Source organism: Arvicanthis niloticus (genome assembly GCF_011762505.2).
Source record: "Arvicanthis niloticus isolate mArvNil1 chromosome Y unlocalized genomic scaffold, mArvNil1.pat.X SUPER_Y_unloc_11, whole genome shotgun sequence".
In the NCBI taxonomy this organism is placed as follows: domain Eukaryota; kingdom Metazoa; phylum Chordata; class Mammalia; order Rodentia; family Muridae; genus Arvicanthis; species Arvicanthis niloticus.
This window is the reverse complement of record NW_023045002.1, coordinates 41,954-66,212: the sequence shown is the minus strand read 5'-3', so window position 1 is coordinate 66,212 and position 24,259 is coordinate 41,954. Positions and strand designations below refer to the sequence as shown.

The window sequence follows — 24,259 nt, the reverse complement described above, 5'->3', positions numbered from 1 at the left end:
GCACATAACATACATATGGAAGTCAGAAGTACATTGTCTTTCCTTCTATGATGCACATCTTGAGGATCAAACAGATTAGCTGGCATAGCTGAGTTACCACTTACCTGTCTAACCAGTCCCAATACTGTGTATAACAAAACCATATATATATATATATATATACATATGTATATATATATATATATATATATATATATATATATATATATACATATGTATATATATATATATATATACATATATATATATATATGTGTGTGTGTGTGTGTATACATATACATATATATTATATATACATATGTATGTATGTGTTTGTATATATATGTGTGTGTATATATGTATGTATATATATGTATATGTGTAGACATACATATATGTATATATGACTTCCTTCCTTCAGACTAGAGAAAGCCTTGTTCTTGATGCTTCAGTCTCTCTGAGTTTATATGAGCCCTGTTCAGTAGACTCTAAGGGTCTCTGATGGCCTCAATCCATGTCTGGCTCTTACACTCTGCCTGCCTTTCTGCAGCATTCCCTGGCCTCTGAGTGAAGCGGTGATGGCCAAATAAGGTACTGATCTATGAGAATAGGAAAGTATCAGTAGGAGTCATTTCATCACTCCATTTCTCTTCTTTTGTAGACCACTATTATTTGACTATACCCTAGGTATCTGGGCTATCTAGTCTCAGGTTCTTGGTCACATGAGCAGTCTTTCATATGGGTTCCATCTTGAGGAGTGCACCTTAGGTGAAATCAGTTACTGTTTGTTCACTCCCACAAGTTCTCTACCAACATAAACCTAGCATATCTTGTAAGCACAACAGATCCATATCAAAGATTTTGTGGCTGAGTTAGTGTTTACATTTCTCTTTTGTTAGGCTCCAGAGTATCTTCCTGCATCAAAAGCACTAGAATGTAAGAGTAACTGCCCTGTGTAGGCAACAGCCTGCTTTCTTCATGTTCGCTGACTTGTGTTGGTATTTTCCTCAGCAATGGATCCCCAGATTCAGTTTGCAGAGAGCAGTCCATTGAATATTAATTACTGAGTTAAATGCTACAAGATATACTATTCAGTTATTTCATTTCTAAATTTACTATGCAAAAAGTTGTTTTATTTGAACAAGTTTACAATGTTATTATTAATAATGATATTATTTAGGGAACATTCACAAGTATGTAAAATAATTCACAGAAATCTTAGCCAATCATAAATCAAGTAATCATCTTCAGACATTTAATTTCAAAGTGAAAATTTGAAATTTCTTTTAAATATTACCATGTTACCATTTCGTGGACATATAAACCACTACTCAGTTTACCTTGGTAGATTATGTGAACTAAACGTAGTCACTGTAACTTAAATTGAGAAACCCATTTTGTGCTGACATTAGAATTGCCAAATCAATTTTAAAAGGTGTTTATTATCTGAATTGATACCTATAATATCCTGTCCATTTTACCCTGCAGCAAGTTCTTCATGCCTAGCAGGAATATTCTGGTATGTAAATTCAATCTCTTCAAAGATTGTCAAAGACCAACAGGAAATTCAGATAAGCAAGACAAAAGTTATGATATGTACTAGTATGAGGATAAGCACTGTAAAGACAGAATTAGTCAAGAACAGAATTTACCCCAGACTGTAAGAAAAGAACGGATTTGCCTGGCAGCAGATGCCTTTAAAATTGAAATTATTGGGATATATTGGGGTTAAACCAAGAAAGTGGGTAATGAAGCATTTGGAAATTCCAAGGAGAAAGAATGGAGCAAAGCACCAAGCTAATGGCACAGGGAAATAATTAGATGATAGGAAAGTGCCCCTATGCTTCTGAATGATGCAAGGCTTATTGGTTGTGTAGCCAAAGGGAAACAGAAATCATTCACAAAAAATCAAATATAGCACCCAAACAAATGCCTTTCATCCATCAAGATCAAAAACTGCTCAAATACACTGGCAAGGTGTATAACCACCAAATCAAGTTTCTCATGTCAGTAAAATGGTATCTTCATACGTATAAGCAATTTTACACTTTCTCAGTGTATCAACTGCTATACAAACATGACCTTTCAAAGAATCAACTTGGCTAAGGGTTTCAAATATCATTCTGTGCAACTATGCTCCAGCTGTGTCACTGGAATGAAACCAATCGGCCAGGCAGAGCCACTAATGTGAGTCATTAGTTTATTGTGTCTTCAGGAGAATTGGATGACCTTCCAAAAGTAACCCAAACATGTAAATGTTACAGGAACTCAACCTGTAAACTGGGACAGGCAAAGCAATTGTTTAAGGCCATAGGTGCTACATTCAGGAGTCCAACTGCATCTGTGTTCTGAATCTAATGCACTTAGTCAAACACAGATGGAAGTGTTTGAAATACAACTTGCATCTGTACTCTAAGGAGACTATTGTTTGTTCTTATTTTCCAAACAATACCTATAATAGCATATTATTTGCACAATAGTAATATTGCAGAGTAAGCATTATTTAGTCATTTAGAGATGTCTTTCTGTATCCAGGAAGGCTCAGAGTTGTCATAAATATATCTAGAATAGATCATCTTTAAAATACAGAATACTCTCAGTCATATCATTCCATACATTCTAAGCTCTATTCAAATTCTCTCACTTGTTCTTTCCGTAACACAAATGCAAGTGACTGTCTAGCCCCCACAGACTCTGATTAGCAAGGTTCTGGATCAGCCTTTCCCATCCAGCTAAGAGGCTCCAACAGACATCACTGCAACATCGATGGCCTCCGGTTAGAGGGTTCTATCCTGGCACAAATGGGACTTGAGATCACAGTCCCCTAAGCAGCCCTTACCCTTTCCAATCATGATGCTCAACAATTCCTTGTCATGGCCCGTGACAGTGGGCACCAGACCAGGTAGCACTCTGGACTCTAAGGAAGACAGTCCTCAGTGTCCCTCCCCATTCAGAACGCTTGGATGATTGCCCTGCTACTACAAGCAGAACTCTCAGGTGAGGCAGCTCGAGACAGGCCCGTGCAGGCCCGAGGACCGCCGCTGTGGAGCTATGCTTGATTCTCGAGAACAACGGTCACTCTAGTTCTGTGCCCTTCACCTCCTGGACGCGTCCACATTTCTCGGGAGAGAATGTCGCTCTCAAACGATCCTGCTTAACTGCTACTTTCTGTGAATCACCATTGGCAAGTACATTCGCTGCCCCTTCAAGGGGTAGTAGACCCTTTCCCATTTCTTCTTTCAATTTCCTTAATGACTCAAAATGGCCAGACGTGTGGAGAGAGGCCAGCGAGCCTCAGCAAGGACTTTATCCTCTGACCGTAGACCTCCGTTTTCCCAGCCTCCACGGCCTGGGACTCCCTTCAGTGTCCCCAAACCGGATATTCACACCCTACCCCAAGGGGGGAAGCACTTGCAGGGTTCCCAGCCTCCACGGCCTGGGACCCCCTTTAGTGTCCCCCAATGGGGGAAGCACTTGATCAGCAGAGACCCGAGGGACTTTGTACCTCCGGGACTCATTAGACCAACTAGGCACAAGTTCAGGTGCACAAAGCCCTATGAAGACCAGAGATTCAAGAAACCAGATGCTAAGGTTACAGAAAAGCTACAGGAACTCAAAGATCTTATAAAGGCTTCAGCTAATAAGAGTACCCTGGACACTCTGAGGGATCTGAAAGAGAACAGGACATTGACAGTTCCACTGCCTCTGAGGGTTCCTGAGGGCATGAGTAACCCACTGACTAGGGACACCAGACCATCTGTTTTACAGCCTGCCACCAGAAAAAGAGTGGCCTCATCTTCTGTGTCCATACCTGGGAAGGTAAAGAAAAGCCGGGCAGTGTCTACTGGGTTTGAAGAACCTATGGACTTTGACCAGTTGGGTCACAGTGTACCTGCAACATCTACAAAACACAGTACTGAAGATGCCAGTTCAAACTTCAAAGAAGATCACACTGTGGCTGGGCCATCTTCTGCTGACACTTCTGCTGTGCCTGAGCCATCTTCTGCTGACCCTTCTGCTGTGCCTGGGCAAACTTCTGCTGATTCTTCTGCTCTGCCTGGAACATCTTGTGCTGATCTTCTGCTGTGCTGAGACATCTTCTGCTGATTCTTCTGCTCTGCCTGGAACATCTTGTGCTGATTCTTCTGCTCTGCCTGGTACATCTTGTGCTGATTCTTCTGCTGTGCCTGGAACATCTTCTGCTGACTCTTCTGCTCTGCCTGGAAAATCTTGTGCTGATTGTTCTGCTGTGCCTGGAACATCTTCTGCTGACTATTCGGCTGTGCCTGGGCCATCTTCTGCTGATTATTCTGCTGTGCCTGGCACATTTTGTGCTGATTCTTCTGCTGTGCCTGGGTCACCTTGTTCTGACTCTTCTGCTGTGCCTGGGACATCTTCTGCTCATTCTTCTGCTCTGCCTGGAAAATCTTGTGCTGATTCTTCTGCTGTGCCTGGAACACCTTCTGCTGACTATTTGGCTGTGCCTGGGTCATCTTCCGCTGATTATTTTGCTGTGCCTGGGTCATCTTCTGCTGAGTCTTCTACAGGCCAATGTGAACAGGTAATTTCCCCACACATTCAAGGTTCCCTACACCCTTCCCTATCTAGCCAAGGAGTTCTGGGACCTTCCACTTCTCCTCCAGATGCTCAGGGATGGTCTGTATTCCACCAAAATGTTCTGGAACTAACCAAAGGTTTTCAAGGGTCTGTGGGACATTCCACATCTGCCCAGGCATCCTAAAGACTTTCCACTTGTCCTGAAAGGAAAATCATACATGTCTCCTCTTCCAGAAGGAAGTTCAAAAGCTTATCCCCTACCCTACAGGTCTCCAAACTTTCCACTTCTCCTCAAAAGCATGTTGGGCAAGAACCCTCTGGTCAAGGGGACCTACAACAGGCCCCATCAGAAAAAGACAGCTCCAAACCTTCTTCTCCCAAAAGTAAGATCAATGACTTCTCATTTTTCACAAATGGAGTAAGTCGTACCACTTCTTCCCAGGAGAGTTTAACATGTTTGACAGTTGCCAAAGCAGGGCAGAGAGATAAGTCCTCTCACAAAGACAGCCAAAAATGTTCCCCCTCATCCCCAAAGTGCCCTAAGAAATCTGCTTCTAGTAAAGTGAGCTTGAGAACTGGCCCTGCTGACCAAGGGGATTTCAGAACTTCCCCTTTAATCCAGGAGGACTTTCAAACTCCCACACCATTAAAAAATGGGCTTAGATCATCTCTTACAGTCCAAAGGGGGCTAAATGCAATCACAAGTTTCCATGTGAGCCTCACAAGGCTCACACCTGCCCAAGTGGAGAAAAAACTTCCAACATCTACACCAGGAGCTCAAGGACTTTTGTCATTTTCAGAAGGAGTTCTTGAGAGTTCCACACAGACACAAGATGTGGTGGGAACACCCGAGGCCACCCAAGGGACTCTTGTGCCTTCTGCACACACACAAAGTCATCTAGCACCTTCACCATCTTCACCAGGGGTTCTGAGACCATCCCAATCTGTCAGGGGAGCACTAGGATTGTCTCCCTCTACAGGAGATGGTCAAAGACATGTTCTCAAGTCTGCTCTCCCACATAAAAGGAGAATATCGGATTCTCCTTCTGTGAAAAGGGATCCTGAAAATTCCCACTCCAACAAATGGACAATGAAAGATGCTCCTTCTAAACAGCTGGGCTTCAAAATGTCCATATCTGACAGAGAATTATTCATATACCCCCTACCATCCAAAAGGGCCCTCCTGACTTGTCATCAGGACCAAAAGAGTCAAGGTTGTACCAAAACACTGCCAGTGGGCCATGCAAGCTCCATACTTGTACAGTGTGCTGAGACAATACAACCTTCCCTGCCTCCCCATGGGAATCTAGATCATTCTGTATCAGTAGGAGAGGCTCTAAAAATTTTTACTAACACATCAGATATGCTAGGATTTTCTAAACCTGTACAAATTTCTACAAGTACTAACCCAACTCAGGAAGGGACTGTGGGACAGAATACATATACAAAAGGAGTTCTAGCCACAGGCCCGCCTGTAGAAACGGCTTATGGATGTGGCACATATACAAAAGATGTTCTAGGACATATTCCACCTGTACAGAATGTTCTGGATCCAATCCCATGTGTAAGAGGGGCTGTGGGACGTGATATGCATACACAAGGGTCTGTAGCATCCTGTACATCTAAAAAAGGGAATTCCTTGGATTCCACCTATGCACAAGAATCCATGGGATCTCCCCAAACTTCACAGGAGGCTATGGGAACTTCCCTATCTCTTCAAGAGGATCAGCCATCTTCTCCAACTACACAAGGTGCTATAGACTCTTCCTCATCTGCACAAAGGGCCGTTGGTCATTCTCCATGCCCACAAGTGTCTCCAGAACATATTCCAAATACTTTAAAGGCTCTGGATTCTACCTTATCTTCCAAAGGGGGCTTGGAAGCTGTTTTGCCCATCCAAAGGCCATGAAGCCTGATGTTTCTATACAAAAGGTGTTATCCCCTTCTTCAGCTGAAGAACGTTCCCTTCGAACTTCCACATGTACACAAGGAGGGGATCTAGAAACTTCCCTACCTGCCCATGAGGATCTTAGACCTCTCACATATGTCCATGGTGCTCTAGGAGAGACCACATCTACACAGGTAGCTCTAGTACCTTCCCCACATGCTGAAGCCACAGTCAAGACTTGCGCAGGTACACAGGGCACATTAAGACCTTCTCCATCTCAGCAAGAGGCCTTAGGATGTACTATATCTCAACAGGGTGCTCTACAATTATCTCCACCTACCCAAGAGTGTTCCTTTTACATGCCTTCTCTGGGGGGAACTGGTAGATGTTCTCTCTCTAACAAAGTGGTCCCCTGGCATCGAGATTCTAGGAAAAACAGGTTAAGGGTTGATCCTTCTGACAAAGGAGGCTTCAGAAGTTTCCCATCTGATGAAGACAGTTTCGACCTTCCTCCTTCTGCAAAACGGGGGCTTGCATCATCTCCTGATGCCAAAGGAACTTCAAAAGCTGTAACTAATCCTCAGGTGAGTCCCACACCATTTATGTCTCTCCCAAAGACCTTGGAATGTTCCACAAATGACCAAGGGACTATGGTAAGTTGCCAATCTACCCAAGGGCATGCTGGACAATCCGTATCTTCCCAAAAGGCTCAGTGGCCTTCTCTGTCTACCCCAAAAGCTCTAGTATGTTTACCATCTGCTCCAGGGCTTCAGGGAATTTTTTCATCTCTCCCAAAGGCTCCAGAACATGTTTGCCATGCTCAAAGTGATTTGTCACTTTCCAAAATAGACTTCAAAACTACGCAACCTTTTCTAAAGTTCCAAGGGTCTAAGGGAAAGTCCACATCTAAAAAAAATTGTTTAGAATGTGTGCCATTACCCCAAACATCTCTGAAAACTTCCACGCCTTGTAAAGCATCTAAAAATCTTTCTGCACAAGGTACCCTAGAGCCTTTGGTGTCTGAACAAGGGGAAGGGACAGAATACCAATCAGAAAATGACAATCTGGGACAATCTATATCAGCACAAGGGACTGGAGGCCCTTCACTATGTCATAAAGGGGCATTAGGATCTACTCAACATGCCCATAGGAAGGAAAAAGTATTGCCATCTAATCAGGGGGGCTGAAAAACATTCTCTGTCTCTGAGAGGGGCTAGGCAACTGCCCAAATCTGAAACTAGGACTCTAGAAAATTTGCCATCTAAACAAGGATCTTCTTCTAGTACCAAAACTACAAAACCATTGTTATCTTCCAAAGGGAGTGTGAAACCTTCATCATCTGCACAATGTGCTCAGAAAGCTCCCCTAACGACAGCAGGTACTCTCACAACTGTGGGATGTAAACAATGGCCTCTAGAACATTCTATGGCTGTCCAAGAAACTGTGGGTTCTTTGCCATCTACCCCAGAGTTTCCAGAGAATTCAACATCTACCCAAAAAGAGCTAGGGTACTCATCACACAAGGTAGAATCTCAGGATACCTCACCTTCTTTCCAAGGGACTACAGGCCATTTGCCATGTCCCTCAGAGCCTACAGGACATTCACTATATGATCATGGATCTCAGGAATCTTCTTTAGAAGTCTCCAGTGATCTAGCACATTTTCTGTCTACCAAACTTTGCATATCTGCTCAGGCAACTCTGTGCCAGTCACGATGTACTCAACATTCTCTCCAGCAGTCATCATCTTCTCAAAAGACTCTGGGAACATCTGAGTCTGCCCAGCGTACTACTCATAGGCATTTGTCTTCTGTCTCAGGTTCTTTAGGAAGGTCACAGTGTGTGCCGAGGACTACAGGAACTTTGCCCCATGCCCTGACGCCTTTTGGTCAAACCTCACCAAAACAAGCAAGTCCAGCCCCTCCATCATCTTTGCCAAAAACTGTGTCAAGTTCCCTATATTCCCAAGCAGCTCTTGAACCGCATGCATTGGCACAAATTTCTCCATTACCATCAGCATCTACTCAGGTGTGTGCACAAGCTTCCCTTTGTGCAGAAACCACTTTGGGAAAGCTCATAGCTGCCCAGGGGATTAAAGAACCTTTGTGTCCTAGCTCAGGGACTCTAGGTTATAAAGAAAGTGACAAGCAGGAACTAGGAACTTTTCCATGTGCCCAAGTGCCTCTGTTAATTCCCTTATCTGCAGAAAGAACATTGGGATCTTTGTCATCTGCACAAGGGGTTCTGGGAACTTCCCTATCTGCCCAAGAGTCTCTGAGAACGTCCACATCCAAACAAAAGCATATAGAAACTGTGTCATCTGTTCCAAAGTCTTTGAAACATCCCACTCCTTCCCAGAGGGCTCTTACATTTTCTCCACCTGCTCAACATACTGGACAATGCACATCATGTTCCCCACAGACTACTGGACCTGCTCCAGGGGTTCTAGGAGCTTTGCTATCTTCTCAAAAGCCCAAGGAACTTTCAAGGGCAGCAGAGGAAACTTTTTCTGTGGGGCAAGACAAAGAAACACAGAGTACCTTGGGCCATTCGCCCCTGGTGAGGGAGGATGTAGCATCTTCTCAACCTGTGTCAGTGACTCTAGGAACTTTGCCACCATCACCTCCAGAACCTGGTAGACATTCATCTTCTATCCAAGTAGGGGCAGAAACTTTTGCATCCAGTCAAGGGTGTCTAGCACCTTTGCAATCATCCCAGGGGCTTCTGAAACTTTCGATCTCAGCCCAGGCAATGATAAATACATTACAATGTTCTGAAGGTTCTTATAATCCTCTGGGTCTTTCCTCTACAGAACAGGGAACTCAAGCATCTTCAGGTTCTGCTCATGGAGCTGTGGGTCCCTGTTTATCTACACAGGGGACAGTATGTCAATCCACATCTAAGCAAAGTTCTGCCCATCATTCTACATCCCCCCAAAGGTTTTCAAGTCCTTTACATACACAAGGTACAGGAACATAGTGCACCTCTACACCCTGCACAGTGGCAGATTCACCATCTACTCCAGTGTGTGAGGGATATTCCCACCCTGCTCAAAAGACAGCAGGAACTTTGGAATCTGAACAAGGATCTCTGACCATTTCTGCAACTGCACAAGGCTTTGTTGAGCCTTTGCCATCTCCGCAGGGGCCTCTAGGATATTCATCATCTGCACCAGGTGTGCAAAAATCTTCAACATCCACCACAGGACATGTGGTATCTGGTGGCTCACCTCTGGAACTTTCAATATCTGCCCACCTTATTCCCTTACTTTCTTCCCTAAGCCTTTCGGATACTTCCCTTTCTGTAGAAGGGACTTTAGATCTCTCAAAACGTACTGAGGGTACTCTAGGACATTCTTCTTCATGCCAGGGACCAAATGAGTCTTTGAATTCTGCTCAAAGGGCCCAACACACAGATCCACCTGCTTCAGAATCTTCAGGATCTATGCATTCTTCCAAAGGTCCTATGGTAATTTCTTTATCTGGACAAGGAACACTAGGATCTGTATCATCTTCCCTAGGGCCTTTGACAATGTCTCTATCTGTTCAAGTGAATCCAGGACCGTTGTTATCTGTTCAAGAAGCTGGAGGCCCTTGCCTGTCTTTACAGGGGAATCTGGAAGGTTACACCTGTATGCATGCCAAGCCAGGAATATCCAATTCTTCAACAGATTTCAAATTTTCAGCATCTACTACAGTGAGTCTAGGATCTTCTCCATCTGTCCAATTGGATTTGACAGTGCCACAGCCTGACTTATTACCACTGAACTCATCCCTGTCTGCCCAGGGTGTTCTAGGAACATTGACATCTACCCAAGGGTCTCCAGAAACTTCCTTGTTATCCCAAGAGCCCCCAGGAACCTGTTTGGATAAAGAGACTGTAGGATATTCACCATCTAATCCAGAAGATCTTGGTCTTTTTGAATCTGCCCTGGGCACACTAGAAACATTGCCATGTGTGCAAAACACTGCAGAAATAGCACCTGTTGCCCAAGAAATTATAGAGCCTTTGTCACTTGCAAAAAATTCCCTCAGGTTTCAACCTTCTTCATCACTTAGTCCAGAGTCAGAAGAACCCCTGCCATCTACCCAATGCATTTCTATGAGTTCAGATTCTGTGTCAGGGACTGTAGAATCTTTGCCATCTGTGCCAGGGGCTCTGGGGCCTTTGAAAACTAATGAAGGTGCTCTGGGTCTTTTAGTATCTGAAGAAAGGATTCTGGGAACACCCACATCTCCACAAGAAACTCTAGAACATTCTCAACCAGCCCAGGGGCTTCTAGAACCTACGCCATCTATCCAAGACACTGTAGAAACTTCCTTTTCAACAGAGTTTCTTGGACTGTCCCTTTGTGCACGTGATGACTTTGTTTCTATCTCTCCTCATAAAGAACGCCAGAGGCGTTTCTCTTTTCCCAAGAAAGGCCCTAGACTTTTCAATTCTACCAAAAGGGTATTGAAATCTGTCCCATTTCCTAAAGGGGATATCCAAACTTCCCTTTCAGAACTTGATGTCTTAAAACGTATCTCTTCTGCTGAACGTAGCCTCACATCTTTCAAGTATGCCAAAAAAGACTCAAGTCCCACTTCCAGTTCCCCTCCTAAAGAAGGTGTCATTCCTTCTCCCTCTCCAGGAGGTTGCTCCAGACATTCTAATATGGGAGAAACAAGATCAAGACATGCCTCTTTAGACCAAACAGGATTGAAATCTGTGCCATCAGAAGATGAGGGCTGGGAACTCTGCCATTCTTCCAAAATGGGGTTAAGAGGTTGCAATTCTGACAAAAGGGGTGCAAAGCTTGAAACTGAGACCAACAGAAACTTCACCATTTCAGATTCTGCGAAAGGAGCCTGTGGATCCTCACCATCTCCTGAGGAGGGCCTCAGAAGTCCCCCACCTCCCCAAGGCATTCACAGACAGTCCAAGTCTACTAAAACCACATCAAAAGAGGCCCCTTCTGACCAAAGGGACACTCAAGCTTCCAATTCTGAACATGAGAGTTGCAAACCATCTTCTTTGTCAGAAAGAGAGCTCAGATATTCTTTATCTTCCAAAAAAGATAAGAAACCTAAAGCTACTCCCCAAGAGGGCATAGCATCCTCCATCTCTACTGAAGAGTGCACACAAACCACTAACTCTCATGAAGAGAGCCTCAGGCATTCCACCTCTCCTCATGAGATTCCCAGACACACTACTTTTACCAGGAGAAGAGAGAGGAATGCCTCTGAAACCCATGGAGCCCTGAAAAGGTCTGCTGCAGACCTAGAAGGCATTGAGTCATCTCAAGATGGAGACAGTCCCCATGGGGGTTTCAAACACTCATCATCACCCCAAGAGGATACCAGCCACCCTGTTTCTACTAAGGAGAGCTCAAAACATGCTCCTATTGTCCAATAAGGAGAGAAACCTTCCATTAGTTCCAAACGGGAGCACACAGCTTTGGTTCCTATCTTATGGGGATTCATCCCTCCACCAGTTCCAAAAGGGAGTACAACATCACTCCCTGTTAGACAAAGAAATTACAGTCATATCATATGTCAACCAGAGGACCTGGTACCTTCCCTCTCCTACCAAGGGAGAGACCCAGCACTCCAATATGAATCTGGATACCCCCTTTATAACCCTTCTGACCTTGGGGGCCACAGATACACACATTTTGTTCGAAGCAATCTCAAAAGGATCCCACTTCAAAGTAGGAGATATACTGGTTATATCTTCTCCTCTAAAGGAGCTATCAGTCCTTCTCAAACTGACCAATATGGATTAAGACTTTCTAGTTCTTACCAAAGGGACATTGGATATGTCCCCCCTGTTTCAGGCAGTCTCAGAATGTTTCAGGCTGAAAGAGATAGACTCTCAAATGCCCCATCTAAGACACTGGGTCTTAGAGAAGCTTTTTATGACAGAAAAGTATTCAGAAATGTGTCTTATAATCAACAGTGGGTCAGACCTTCAAGTTCTGCCCTAGGAAGCTTCCGAATTTCCTCTTCTTCCCAAGGAGGTATCAGAGCTTCCCAGCCTGCCAAATGGAAGCTCTAAGGCAGCCCATCTCAAGAGGGTGGCCTGGGCCCTACTCTCATTTACCATGGCTTTTTCAATTCTTTTTTTAATCTAAAAGTCACCCTTATATTTTCCCACTCTGTGCCCCATATAAACAGCAGGAGTTTAATACTTTTTCTTCTCATCCACCATCTATCAAACTTACAACTTCTATTTCTAGCTGCCTCAGATACACATTGAAGCATCAGGTAAGTTCTTCTGACTAAAAGAATGCTAAGTATTCCCCCTTCTGATTAAGAGTAGCTCACAATTTGTAGTCAAAATGGCATGCTATAAAATGTGCTCTTCATGGAGAATAACATGTGCTTCTTCTGACCACTGTATATCTAGGCCTACTTGAACTGACCTAGTTGGTGAAAAAAACAACTCCCTCTATTAAAGTTGCACTGAGTGCATCTTATTCTGATCTGATGACCTAATGACCTCCATCCAAATAACAGGACATGGATGTCTGAGGTCCTGATGCCTAAGAGTAGCCTGCAAAGTCATAAACCCAGGAGAATATATATATTTAAATATATTTTTATATATTTATATATTATATATAATTATATATTTGTATATATACATCTGTATGTATATATACATATATATATATATATATATATATATATATATATATATATATATATATATATATGAAATAACAAACCATGCCATGTTCAAAAATAGGCAACTGAGTTATCAGGAGACCTAGCTAAGTACTGCCTCTTAGCGTGTTGGAGATTGATTACACTGCTCCCTGGCTGGCCTGCATGATAGGAATGTTCTTGGTTCCCATGAAGACTAGATAAGGAAATTTTCAGGCCTTCTCTACTCTCCAACTTGACTCTTGATCTTCCTCTGACACAAGAGTCTTTGCAATTTCTGTTTTCCCCTACATGGTATGAGACTTTTGCCTCTAAAGATTGGTATCCTTAATAGTTTTGGGATATGTCAACATTCTCATTCTGTCCATGGGTCCTTCAAATTGTGTTTCTGACACAAAAGCAGGAAAACACACACTTCCACAAATCTCTGAATTGGAGCTCAAATCATTCTCAAGGTTCTCAAGGGGTCCTCAGGCATACTCTGTCTTAACAAGGAGGCTAAATGCACTCCAGTCATTCTCAAGTAGGCATCAGACCTACAGCTTAAGAACTACTGATCTTCCAAATTTCTGTATGGATCAAGGGGACTTTTGACCTGTCCATTGTGAACCAGGGATACTCAGATCTTCCCCAATAGCCTAAGTGACCTTCATCTTAACTGTATAGGACCAATGTGCTTCACAACTTTCAGCAGTAACTCAAGGGTGGTTCAGATATACCCTCTCAACATCAAATGTGTAACAAATTCCCCAGTGTTCAAGGGAGCATTAACATACAATTCCTTTGAGAACCTGAAACCTCAAACATTCATTAATTGCTCAAATTGACCTCAGAGTTACCACTTCAGAACTAAGGTGTCCCATAAGTCCTCAATGACTTGAAGAGGTCCTAAGACCTATGACATAATAAGCAAAGGACTTCAGACCTCAACAAGAAGGCCACAGATACAGCCCTTTTATGATCAGCATACAATAGAATTGATGAAGTCACAATGGGGCCTCAGATGGACCCTTCTAGAACAAGGACAATTTATGTCTCCAGCTAATAACTCCATCAAGTCATGCCCCCTCAGAAGTAAACAAACCCATGATGACAAGGAGCCTGATACCCAGTTGGAATATCTTCTGAAGAGGGCCTTAGCCTTATTTCCTCTAACCATAGTAGCCCCTGACATTAGGGTATGCCAACGGGGTCAGCTGACCTTGAATAAATATATTTTATTCTTCCTCTGTCTGCACTGGAGATGTCTGAGACATGCCCCTTTGATGAAGCAAGCTACAGAACTGACTTTGTCACTGAGGAGTGTATCTCAAACATTCAGGCTCACCTGTAGTGTGACCTACAAGGATCCTTGTGACCAAGAATGCACAGGAGCTTCTCTCTTTGTTCAGGGCTGACTCAGGTTTACCACTCAACTAAGAGAGACCAGAAATTCTCCCTCAGATTTCATTGGTTATGAAATACACCTTAGACCACCAAAAACAAAACAAAACAAAACAAAACAAAACAAAAAAAACCAGACAACCCTGGATTCAAGTTCCATGGCCACTGAATCAAAAGCTCAGCCTGGATCCAAGGCCATTTATATATAGGAAACACACCCAGATACTTTGGCCCAACTTTTCAGAAGAAACCTCAGATCGATGTTAAGTCAACAATGGAGTCCTCAGAGACAAGAATTTTCTAGAGTTATCTGAAGTCGTGGAAGCTTGGATTTCCTGGACCAACCTCCTCTACAGAAGGTAAACAGGGATATTCCCCTACTGTCCAACAGGGTCGAGGGCCTTTCTCCTTTTCAAAATGGTGGTATTTTTCTTCCTCTGATGATTGGGGCCTTCAAAGTCAGCCCTTTGACTCAATAGGCTCTCATAACAATCCCTACTGCTCAAGGGCCTGTGGTATATTTTACCTCTGACCAAGGTGCATTGCTCCCTTTGGTCAAAGTTCACAGAAATCAAGAGGAGAAAGCAAATCCTGGAACCTTATGCTACTTCCTTGAGTAAAGTCACATGACCTGTTGTGAAATCATCTGTCTAGCATAGTTCTGGTTGGTTGGATATAATTCTTAGGAGGCAATCATGCTGAGGTGTGATCACATACCCATGGTGATCATGAATCATGGTAACTCTATTTGGTCTCCTGCTGCTTCAGCTAAAGGTATGGATATTCTAGACTGAAGAACAGTTCGAAGGTGAGGCAATGCTAAGGCCTCATCAGCTAAGGTAAGCAATTTAATTTTTCCATAAAATATTATGGAATTTTTTATACTCAGATCATCTCTCCCATCACAAGGACATCCAGGACCTCCTTTCTTCCCAGGGGTATGCACTCTTTCTACCTTTGATTAAAGAAGCATCATATTTTCCCACTGAAGCAAAGGGAGCCTCAGATCATTCCAGTTTGTCAGAAGTCTTAAACATTCATTTAGTTTGAGGAATCCCATACAACTTCCTGAACATCTCTGTGAGTTTTCATGTCAGTGACTTCTCTGCAGGATCTGTAATCAGAAGAATTTGTGTTAAGTCCATTTCAAATTGGAGGGTGTCTAGATCTCCCTTATTCCAAGAAGATAGAAAGTTTGCTTTTTCCTTGACAGTGTATGTCAAAGATTCTTCATTGCATCATTACTGAACCTACAAAACTGAGCTGAAAGGGAAATCTGGGAAACAATAAGAAAAATATCTGAGGCTCAGTCTACAGTATCAGGAAGCTGTGAACTATGGTTTCACAAACTTCTCGTTCAGCTCAAGGAAAACTGTAGTTTCAGTAATGATGCAATGAAGAATCTTTGACATGCATACTTTGTCAATGAAGAAGCATACATTCTATCTTCTTGGAATAAGGGAGTTCTAGACACCCTTAAATTTGAAAGGGACTTGATACACATTCTTCTGCTTACAGAGCTTACAGAGAAGCCACCGACATGAAAACTCACAGAGATGTTCAGAAGTTGTATGGGATTCCTCAACCTAATTAAACGAATGTTTAAGCCTCCTTTGGACAAACTGGAATGATCTGAGGCTCCCTTTGCTTCAGTAGGAAAATATGATGCCCCCTTAATCAAAGGTAGAAGGAGTGAGTACCCGAGGGAAGAAAGGAGGTCCTGATATCCTTGTGACAGGAGCGATGATCAGAATATAAAAATTCCCATAATATTTTGACCAAGCATCCCCTGACAATGGTTTCCTCAGAGAATCCACTTCTAGTCATAGAATTCTCAGTGCTATTTCTCTAGGAGGTCTTAATGTTTCCCTTCTGATCTGGATGACAAGTCATCCCCAAGTGACTGAAGGGATGGCAGATCACTCTGAATGGACATCCTGGGACATAAAATGATATCCTTGAACCTGACAGTAAAAATCTGAGCCCAGATCTAACTTCTATCTTTAAGATTGACACTTGAAATGGAGCAGGTCCATCTTTGCTGCCCCTGCCTGTGCTGCTGTTGAACACCTTGTGGAGAACTTGGAGCCAGAGATTACCAACCAATTTGTAAGAAAAAAATTTCTCTGTTTCCTGGGAAGCACGCCTCAGAGTCCCAGAACACATGGGTATTCTGGACTGTGAGGACATTTGCACTTGATAAGGTATTTTCTGCACCTTCTTTCAATTCCCATGGTAACCTATTGCCTGAGTGATTATGTGACCTTTCTGCTCTTCCCTATCCTCCCAACATATTTTCTATCTCAAAGTGAGACCCATGACCTTTTCACAAAAGATCAATGTACTTTTTATAACTAACTGATCAGGCATAGTTCCAAAGGTGACTATTTCTGTAAACAAGGGACCCTAGTCCACTCTGATTTGAGGTCCAATAGTCCAAGTTTAGAATCAGAGCCTAGAACCTGTGCCATCTGACACAAGGCAAGTCCACAGAAACGTAATAACTTCCAACATTTCTGCCTAGATCTGGACAGCTGAACAAACTAGATGTAACCTAGCCAGCAACAGTCATCCAAACCCTTGGGAAAAAGAAATGAGTTTCTGCCTGCTCTCTCCCAGAATGAACACAAGCGATACAGATACAAAACTCTGAATTGGAAACGTATAATTGCTGCCAGAAAATTTCTCCACTGTATAAGGTACTGTATAATGGCCTTTACAATTGACAGAAGTGTATATGGCACCTTCACTCTGCCTGAAGAAGATTCTGTTCTCCTTTTTCAACAGGGCCTCAGGGTTAATGTTAACTTACTCCTTCTCACTACAGTGAACAAAATGGCAGAACTCTCCTAGGACTAACATTGCCCTAGACCCCATTTGCCAAATGGGCCCTTAAAACACCTATTATGCCTTACGTGTTCCTTACAAATTCCTATTCCTATAAAGTTGCTTTGAGTCTTTTCTCCTTAAAGGGCTGTCAGATCAAGGGAGCTTTATACCACTCATTCTACATAAAAGAGCATCTAACATTCCCTGTCTGTCTTCCCAGTAGGATTTTGGGCCTATTGTTGACCTCCACCTGCCAAATAGATTTTAGACCTTCAATTTCTGCAAAGGGGGCCCTGGGAAATCAAAATCTATTCAAAAGGGCTCTCAAAACTAGCCCCTGTGTAAAAAGGCTGTTTCAAACCTTCATCCTCTACACCAGGGGACTTCATGTCCACCTGTGCAACTAAAGAACCACCAGACCTTCTCTTCAACCCATGCCTCACAAACACCCCATTAACGAAGTTTTCTTTAAAGCTAACCGCTCTGTCCAAGATATCTTTACAACACATTTGCAAACAATGGTACCTCACATTTCTCTGCTTTCAGATCATGGGATAGAAGATATAAAGATGAAATCGGCTTTCATACCTTGTGCCTCAAAATTGGTCATCAAAAATGCAGAACTGACCTTATAGTCGCATGTAATTAAAATGGTATAAAAGCAAAACAGAGGAGGGGGAATGGGATAGGGGGTTTTAGGGAGGGGAAATGGGGAGAGGGCATGACATCTGTTTTGTAAGTAAAATATCCAACAAAATATTCTAAATTAAAAAATGCATGATGCCTATCAATTATTTGCAGATGTGTGCAGTTTGAACACAGATTTGGGGAAACATCAATGCTTGTTGGAAGATTGAGGTGATCATTGCCTGGACTCTCACAGATTTCACATAGGGTATGCATCTGGGGTGAGGCAATCAGAACATTCCTCCAGTGCACAATGTAGTCTAGAACCTTCCCCTGCTGACCATGGGTGAACTGGATATTTCTGTTCTACAAAATAGGACTGGGGACCTCTAGCTTATGAACCAAGACATTCAGGATTTCTCCTTCGCTGAAGGTTGTCTTAGAACTTCTCATTCTGGGAAGAGGTTCCCAGACTCCTCTGTTGCCCAGTTACTTTCACACTCCTTGTTTTTTGAAGTTCCTGAGAGAACTCGGCCTCTGCCCTTCCCTTCATCAACAATGTGGCCTTGGATCTTGTCCACTTCTGCAAGGGAGGATGTGAGCCACTGTCTTTGACCAAAGGAAGCTCCCACGTTCCTTTTTTCCAAAGGTGACATTAGATATGCTCTTTTGAATAATTGTGTATCGTGCCTTGTATCTTCAAGAATTCTCTTATGTCTTTGAACTACCTCCAATGTATACACTATAATAAGAGAGATCCAAGCCTTTCACCTTTCACCATGGTGGCTAAGGAAATATATTGTTTCACTCTAGTTTGAGGTCCCAGGACCTATGTGGAGAATTATTGGCTGGATCCTATTTTATGCTCCATAGCCTAATCACATTGCTGTTGCCCATACATGGACATGTTAAGACAAACTGAAGGAGGCAACCCAGCCAGGGACAGGCATCCAGGCTGTTTGAAAAAGGATTGTCTTGTTGCCTGAACTCCCCCAGACCAAACACAAGTTGTGGAACCTCTACCAACTAAAGAAGAGTTAGAAGCTGAAGAGCAGTGCTGGGACCTTCCTTTACTGAATAAGGTAACAGGGTCATTCATGTCTATCAGGATGCTGCATGGTACTTACCCCTCTCCTAGGGCTTTCTAACCCATCCATACCTTTGCACAACCAGGTCTCAAAGTTTTCTCTTTCTCATAAAGGCCCGAGCACTTTCTTTCTTCCCAAATTACCTCAGTTTTTTTACTTTACTGAAGAGAATGTCAGACCTCCCTCCTACAACTAAACCTACTGCAGACCTTCCCCATTTGTCCAAGGTGGACTAAAGTACTCATTTAGAGGAAACACCCTCAAACTTTCTGTTTCTTTGAAAGCAGGCCTAAGTCATTTGTCTTCTGGCTAAAGAGGCCCCAGGTAGAGTAAGGCTTATGCCATCCCTTCTGTAGAAACCAGAATCAAATCCACTCACATGCAGTCCAGTGTAGTGTAAAAGGAGGCTATGATTTCCTCCTTCAACAACAAGGACTATAGACATCCAGTTCCTGGACAAGGGTGTATTTCTCATGAAACAATGATGACAGAGACCACAGGTTTGTCTCCTATGGCCAAGTGGGTCTCATTCATTCCATCTGTAGTCACAGGAAATTCAGATGTAGCCTCTAGCTATGGGACACCCTAGTTCATAGCTTCATTCCAAGGGCACCTTACACTTGACTTTAAACACGTCTTACATTAGTGCCAATCTCTCTGACCAAATTGCCAGGCAAACACAATTGCAACCTCAGAGTGGGACCCCACAAGTTTCTGGGTGTATGACAGAGGGTAGAAAATGGAAAGTGAAAACTAACAGATATGCGATCTATAGGTGGTTGTCAGAAATGCAATGTTCCTGTCTCTCATTTAAGGATATGCACAGACCAATACCACTTTGAGGGAGTATCAGATTTCAGACCACTTCTCATCCTGAAGAAAGAGCTTGCTGATTGTTTCTTGTACTCTTCCCAACAGGATGTACAATATATGGATAATGAAAGCTGGGAAGACTCTTTGGACACAAAAGATGCAGTACCATACTGTTCTCCCACTACCCAAGGTAAGCTAAATTTCTCCCTTCTGCACAGTGAGAGGATTAGAGCTTGCTATTTGTTTAAACATGGCCAGGCACTTTCTTTCTAAGCAAAGCAGTTCTGGATGACTCCAGATGTTCCATTTATGAATACAGACTACTCAAATTGCATCTATTTTCCAGGCATCACATACCATCTCCTTTGGATGAAGGGTCATCAGCACTTGACTTGGAATGGGTGGCCTTCAGGCCTTTCTGCTCTTACAAATACTACCCTAAACCTTCCCCTTCTGTCCAAGGTCTGTAATAAAAATGACTGGAGTTCACTACTGGGATCTCAGGATTTTCATTGTGCCTAAGGGGACCAAGATCAAAGGGTCCTCAAAGCATCCCCCACCTATATATGGGCCTCAAACATAACCCTCTGATGATGAACTTTAGATCATTTCCCTCTAACCATGGCCACTAAGAAAATACCTGTGTGACCACAGGGGCATCATTTAATTCTGCCCTGTGTTAACAGAGCCTGACACTTCAGTCTTCTGTTTTTCATACCATCCTTCATGCACTTACCCATGTAGCTGATGACAAACTTCAGGAGGACTTAGAGACTGACAATCATGACTGATGAATAATTCTTAGATTGCTGCCTACCACAGTGTAACTGAGGATGCAAATCTTCTAAACTGTGAAGCAGTCCTACCATCCCTGCTCAAGGTAGGCTAGGACATTTTTTCATCCTTAAAAAGGTTTGGGACTTTAAGCAGACTCTAAGTGTGCTTTAATCTTCTACTTCTGAACATCATTGCTTTAGACAATCAAATTCTGTCCATTATATATCAAATGCACCCTCTGCATATAAGAGGGTCCAATATCTATCTTACAGGATGGACAGGGCATGAGATAATCTCTCCCTGCCCAAGGTCTCAAAGTCCACTTTGAGTCAAAAAGGTCCACAATAATTAGAAGGATTTCAACTTCATTTCTGATGAAGGAGGGCACAAAAATTCCACTTAACTGTATCTCACATCCAACACCTCTCATCTGAAAGGGACATCAGAATAACTACTTTTGTTACAGTAGTCCGCAAATGCACACTCTCTGTCCAAGTGGTCTGTAAATGTCATCCTTTCATAGTGAATCTTTGGTGCCTTTCTCTCTGCCTATAATGAGGAGCCTCAGACACTCCATGCCTGCTCATAAATATTTACTCTTACCCTTCTGTCTAGGGGGCAACAACATTTTCTCCTAATGCCCACAGTTCTTGAAATCGTTTAGCCCAAGGTGGACTCATGCCCACCCTCTTTTGAAAGGTGTCAATTGATCTTGTTTTACTGACTTTGTGTGCTGGCTATATCCCAACTGTCTAGGATATCTTCCAAGCTTATTCCTACTACATATATTCTGAGACATTCCTCCACTGAAGAAAGAGGCCTTGGACTTATTTCCTCTGACCAAAAGTTTCATAGCCTAAAGATAACCATTCAACCTGTTGGAATATTGAAACAACTGCAGCCTGGACTTTCCCACAGCACACAAAATATATGGACACTCTAAATACTGAAAAATAATTGGAAAGTAATCGAGCAATACTGAAATTTCCTGTGGTCCACAAGGTATTTACATTTTCTCCAATGAGAAATGGTCTTTATTATTTTATTGAAAATAGAAAGAGATTTTACCTCTGTGACAAATAGGTATAGAATTTCACTTTTCACAGAGTTTCTCAGAAATCCCACTTATGACTAGGGTGCTGTGACACTCTTATTCCCATGAAATCTGGCACATTACCTCGTAGAGGAAGGGCACAACAGTGCTACTTCCAAGCAAAGCTGACCAAGCTCCTCCCCCATTCTACACAGGAAGATTTAGACATTCATAAGAGGCAGTGCTCCAGACCTGGCCTGTGTGATTGAGGAAACACCACAGAGTCACCCTCTTCCCAGTGCATCTCTTACACACAACTTCTAATTTCAGAGGTCTGGGAAGCACTGTTCTGACCTAAGAGATCTAAGAGAACTGTGGAGGGAGGTCCCCTTGAAAAGAATATCAAGGCAAGGGTAAATGAGACTACTTTCTTTGTTTTGGTCCCACAGACCCAGACAGTCTGTCCTCCATGCAGAGAAATGCGTGGATGGACATATATTTGAGGAAGACACTGAATATGAGGCTACTGCATTCCAGGTTCTTAGAAGACTTCTAAGACATCTGTCATGCCTAGCACCAACTATCGGATGGTATGAATTCGAGATTGTGATTTCAAGTTTGGAGCTAATAAAGGAACATTCTTTAATTCTCAAGGTATCAATCAACCTTCAACTTCTGCTCAATAGTGCTCCAGACATAAAGAGTAAGAAGGCTGAACCTCTTCCATACAATCCTGGGGACCTCCAATCTCATCTTTCTACTTTAGAGCATCTTGGATCTATCACATGTCCCCAGAGGGGCAGAAACAATTCCTCCTCTGCACACAGGGAGATTAGATATATCTCCCCTTACCCAAAGTTCTCTTAGTACCCTCTATTACTGAATTGGCTTCTAGACTATTTCCTCTCCCTAATTATACCTGAAATATTCCTCTTCTCACCAAAGGATTCCATGCTGCCTGTTCTAATAGAGAACTACACTCCACCAGTATCCAAAGGGTTCTCAGAACTTCAAACTGTTTTCCTGTGGGAGTGTACTCACTAAGTACATAATTGGGCCTCAGATCCTTCCAAAGTCCTGCCTCTGATTTTCCAGTGGGTCTCAGATTTCATTTTCCCCAGGCCATCTTCAAATATGCCTTTCTAACCAAGGAGGACATCACATTGTCCTCCTCTGGTGCAGGGTCCTCAGACATTCCCCACCCTATCTTTAGGACCTATATTATTTCCATCCACCCAAAGGGACCTCCAGACCTCCCAGGCTGTAAGTTCCAGAGCCCAAGCTTAGCAAGTGCAGCCCAGAACAGAAGCTCACTGCCTCAAGGCAGAAACCAAAATGATGTGTTCCCCACATTTCATACCTAGACCTAGCAGCTGAACATATGCTTAAGAAGGAGAACCAGTGTGGGACTGTCAGCCAGGTTTTCTGATGGATGCTCAGACTGCTGCCTGACCTAGCACCACATTCTCTACAAGGAACCCATGTCTCTGAGGAGGAGTATGCAAATTTCAAAATCTACCCAACCAAACATGCTAGTTTACCTCTATAAAATGGTCACAGATTTCCACTCTCTTCCCAAGAAACCCTCAAATATTTCAGCTCTGATCCTAGGGATCGTGTATTTTCTCCATGGTTTTGGGGGTTTCACTTCTTTCCCATACCCCTCGACAAGATTCAGACTACTCTCCTCTGACCCACTCATCCCTGGTCATACATCTCTGACTAGTCTTGAGGGCATTCAGGGCATATGAGGCCTTCAATAATGCCCACATTGTCTCACACATACTCTTTCTGATGAATGGGATCTTCAAACTCCACCTCTGGCTAAGGAAACTTCACACAATCCTTTCTCATTAGATGGGGTCTCTGTAGTGATATCTTTATCCTCTGTGCAAACTCTGGTTTTACCTTCTGACCAAGCAGCTTTCCCACTTTGCTCAAAATATGTAACACTTACACAATGCGGACAAAGAGGCCTTGATCATTCTCCTACTTATCGATATAGCATTCCTTCCCTCAGGTATGAGATCTCCAGAGGAGCAGAAAGAGGCTGAAATACCATTCATCATCTTCAGAGCTTTCAGCATCAGTGGAGTGGTCCCAACCTTACTGCCCAGACATGGATGGTTGAACACAAACCTGCTGCTGCATGCAACCTTACTGCAATCACTACATCATCCCTTTGGCAATTTCTGTCACATTATATTGTGATTACACTTTTTCTATAGAAATTAAATCATTTTAAAACACATATCTGAAATGTTTACTGATTTCAACCTGCTTTATGTCTGGTTTTGTTATTTGATGTGCTAATTTGTGGACTTAATTCAAGTGGTCTGTATAGATAACTAAAGCCCAGTAAATTACTCTTCAATCTCAGGCTACTATTCCATGCTTGGAATGTTTGAAAGAAAAAAATACATGTAACATGTTTCACACTTCTGCACCTTCTTCTAAGTAAATCTGTGGATGATTGAATGAGGAGTGAATGAACATATTTCTTTTACTGGCATACCAAGAACATACTCGTGGATAAGGTAAGTTGACAATGTGATGCAAAGAATAGTTGTCACCAACTCATTTCTTTATGATGTATAATGGAAAATACATTTTGTATACACATTTAATTCTGTAA

At 42.9% G+C, this 24,259-nt stretch overlaps 1 long non-coding RNA gene and 1 pseudogene across 14 annotated transcripts; both read left to right on the top strand.

Moving 5' to 3' along the window:
* The first annotated feature begins 11,179 nt into the window (after positions 1-11,179).
* LOC117701250 (uncharacterized) lies at positions 11,180-13,771 on the top strand (annotated as a pseudogene).
* A 3,115-nt stretch (positions 13,772-16,886) lies between these two features.
* LOC143433891 (uncharacterized) lies at positions 16,887-23,875 on the top strand. 14 transcript variants are annotated; one of them, XR_013070077.1, is made up of 10 exons: positions 16,887-17,156; positions 17,833-17,939; positions 18,088-18,181; positions 18,431-18,995; positions 19,920-20,004; positions 20,161-20,276; positions 20,559-20,694; positions 21,348-21,593; positions 22,074-22,278; positions 23,645-23,875. It is a non-coding gene; the product is annotated as an uncharacterized LOC143433891 (long non-coding RNA). The 14 variants fall into 14 exon arrangements; XR_013070081.1 differs by having other exon boundaries at positions 16,888-17,156; positions 20,620-20,694; XR_013070078.1 differs by lacking the exon at positions 20,559-20,694 and having other exon boundaries at positions 16,891-17,156; positions 18,431-18,562; positions 18,727-18,995.
* The last annotated feature ends 384 nt before the right edge of the window (positions 23,876-24,259 follow it).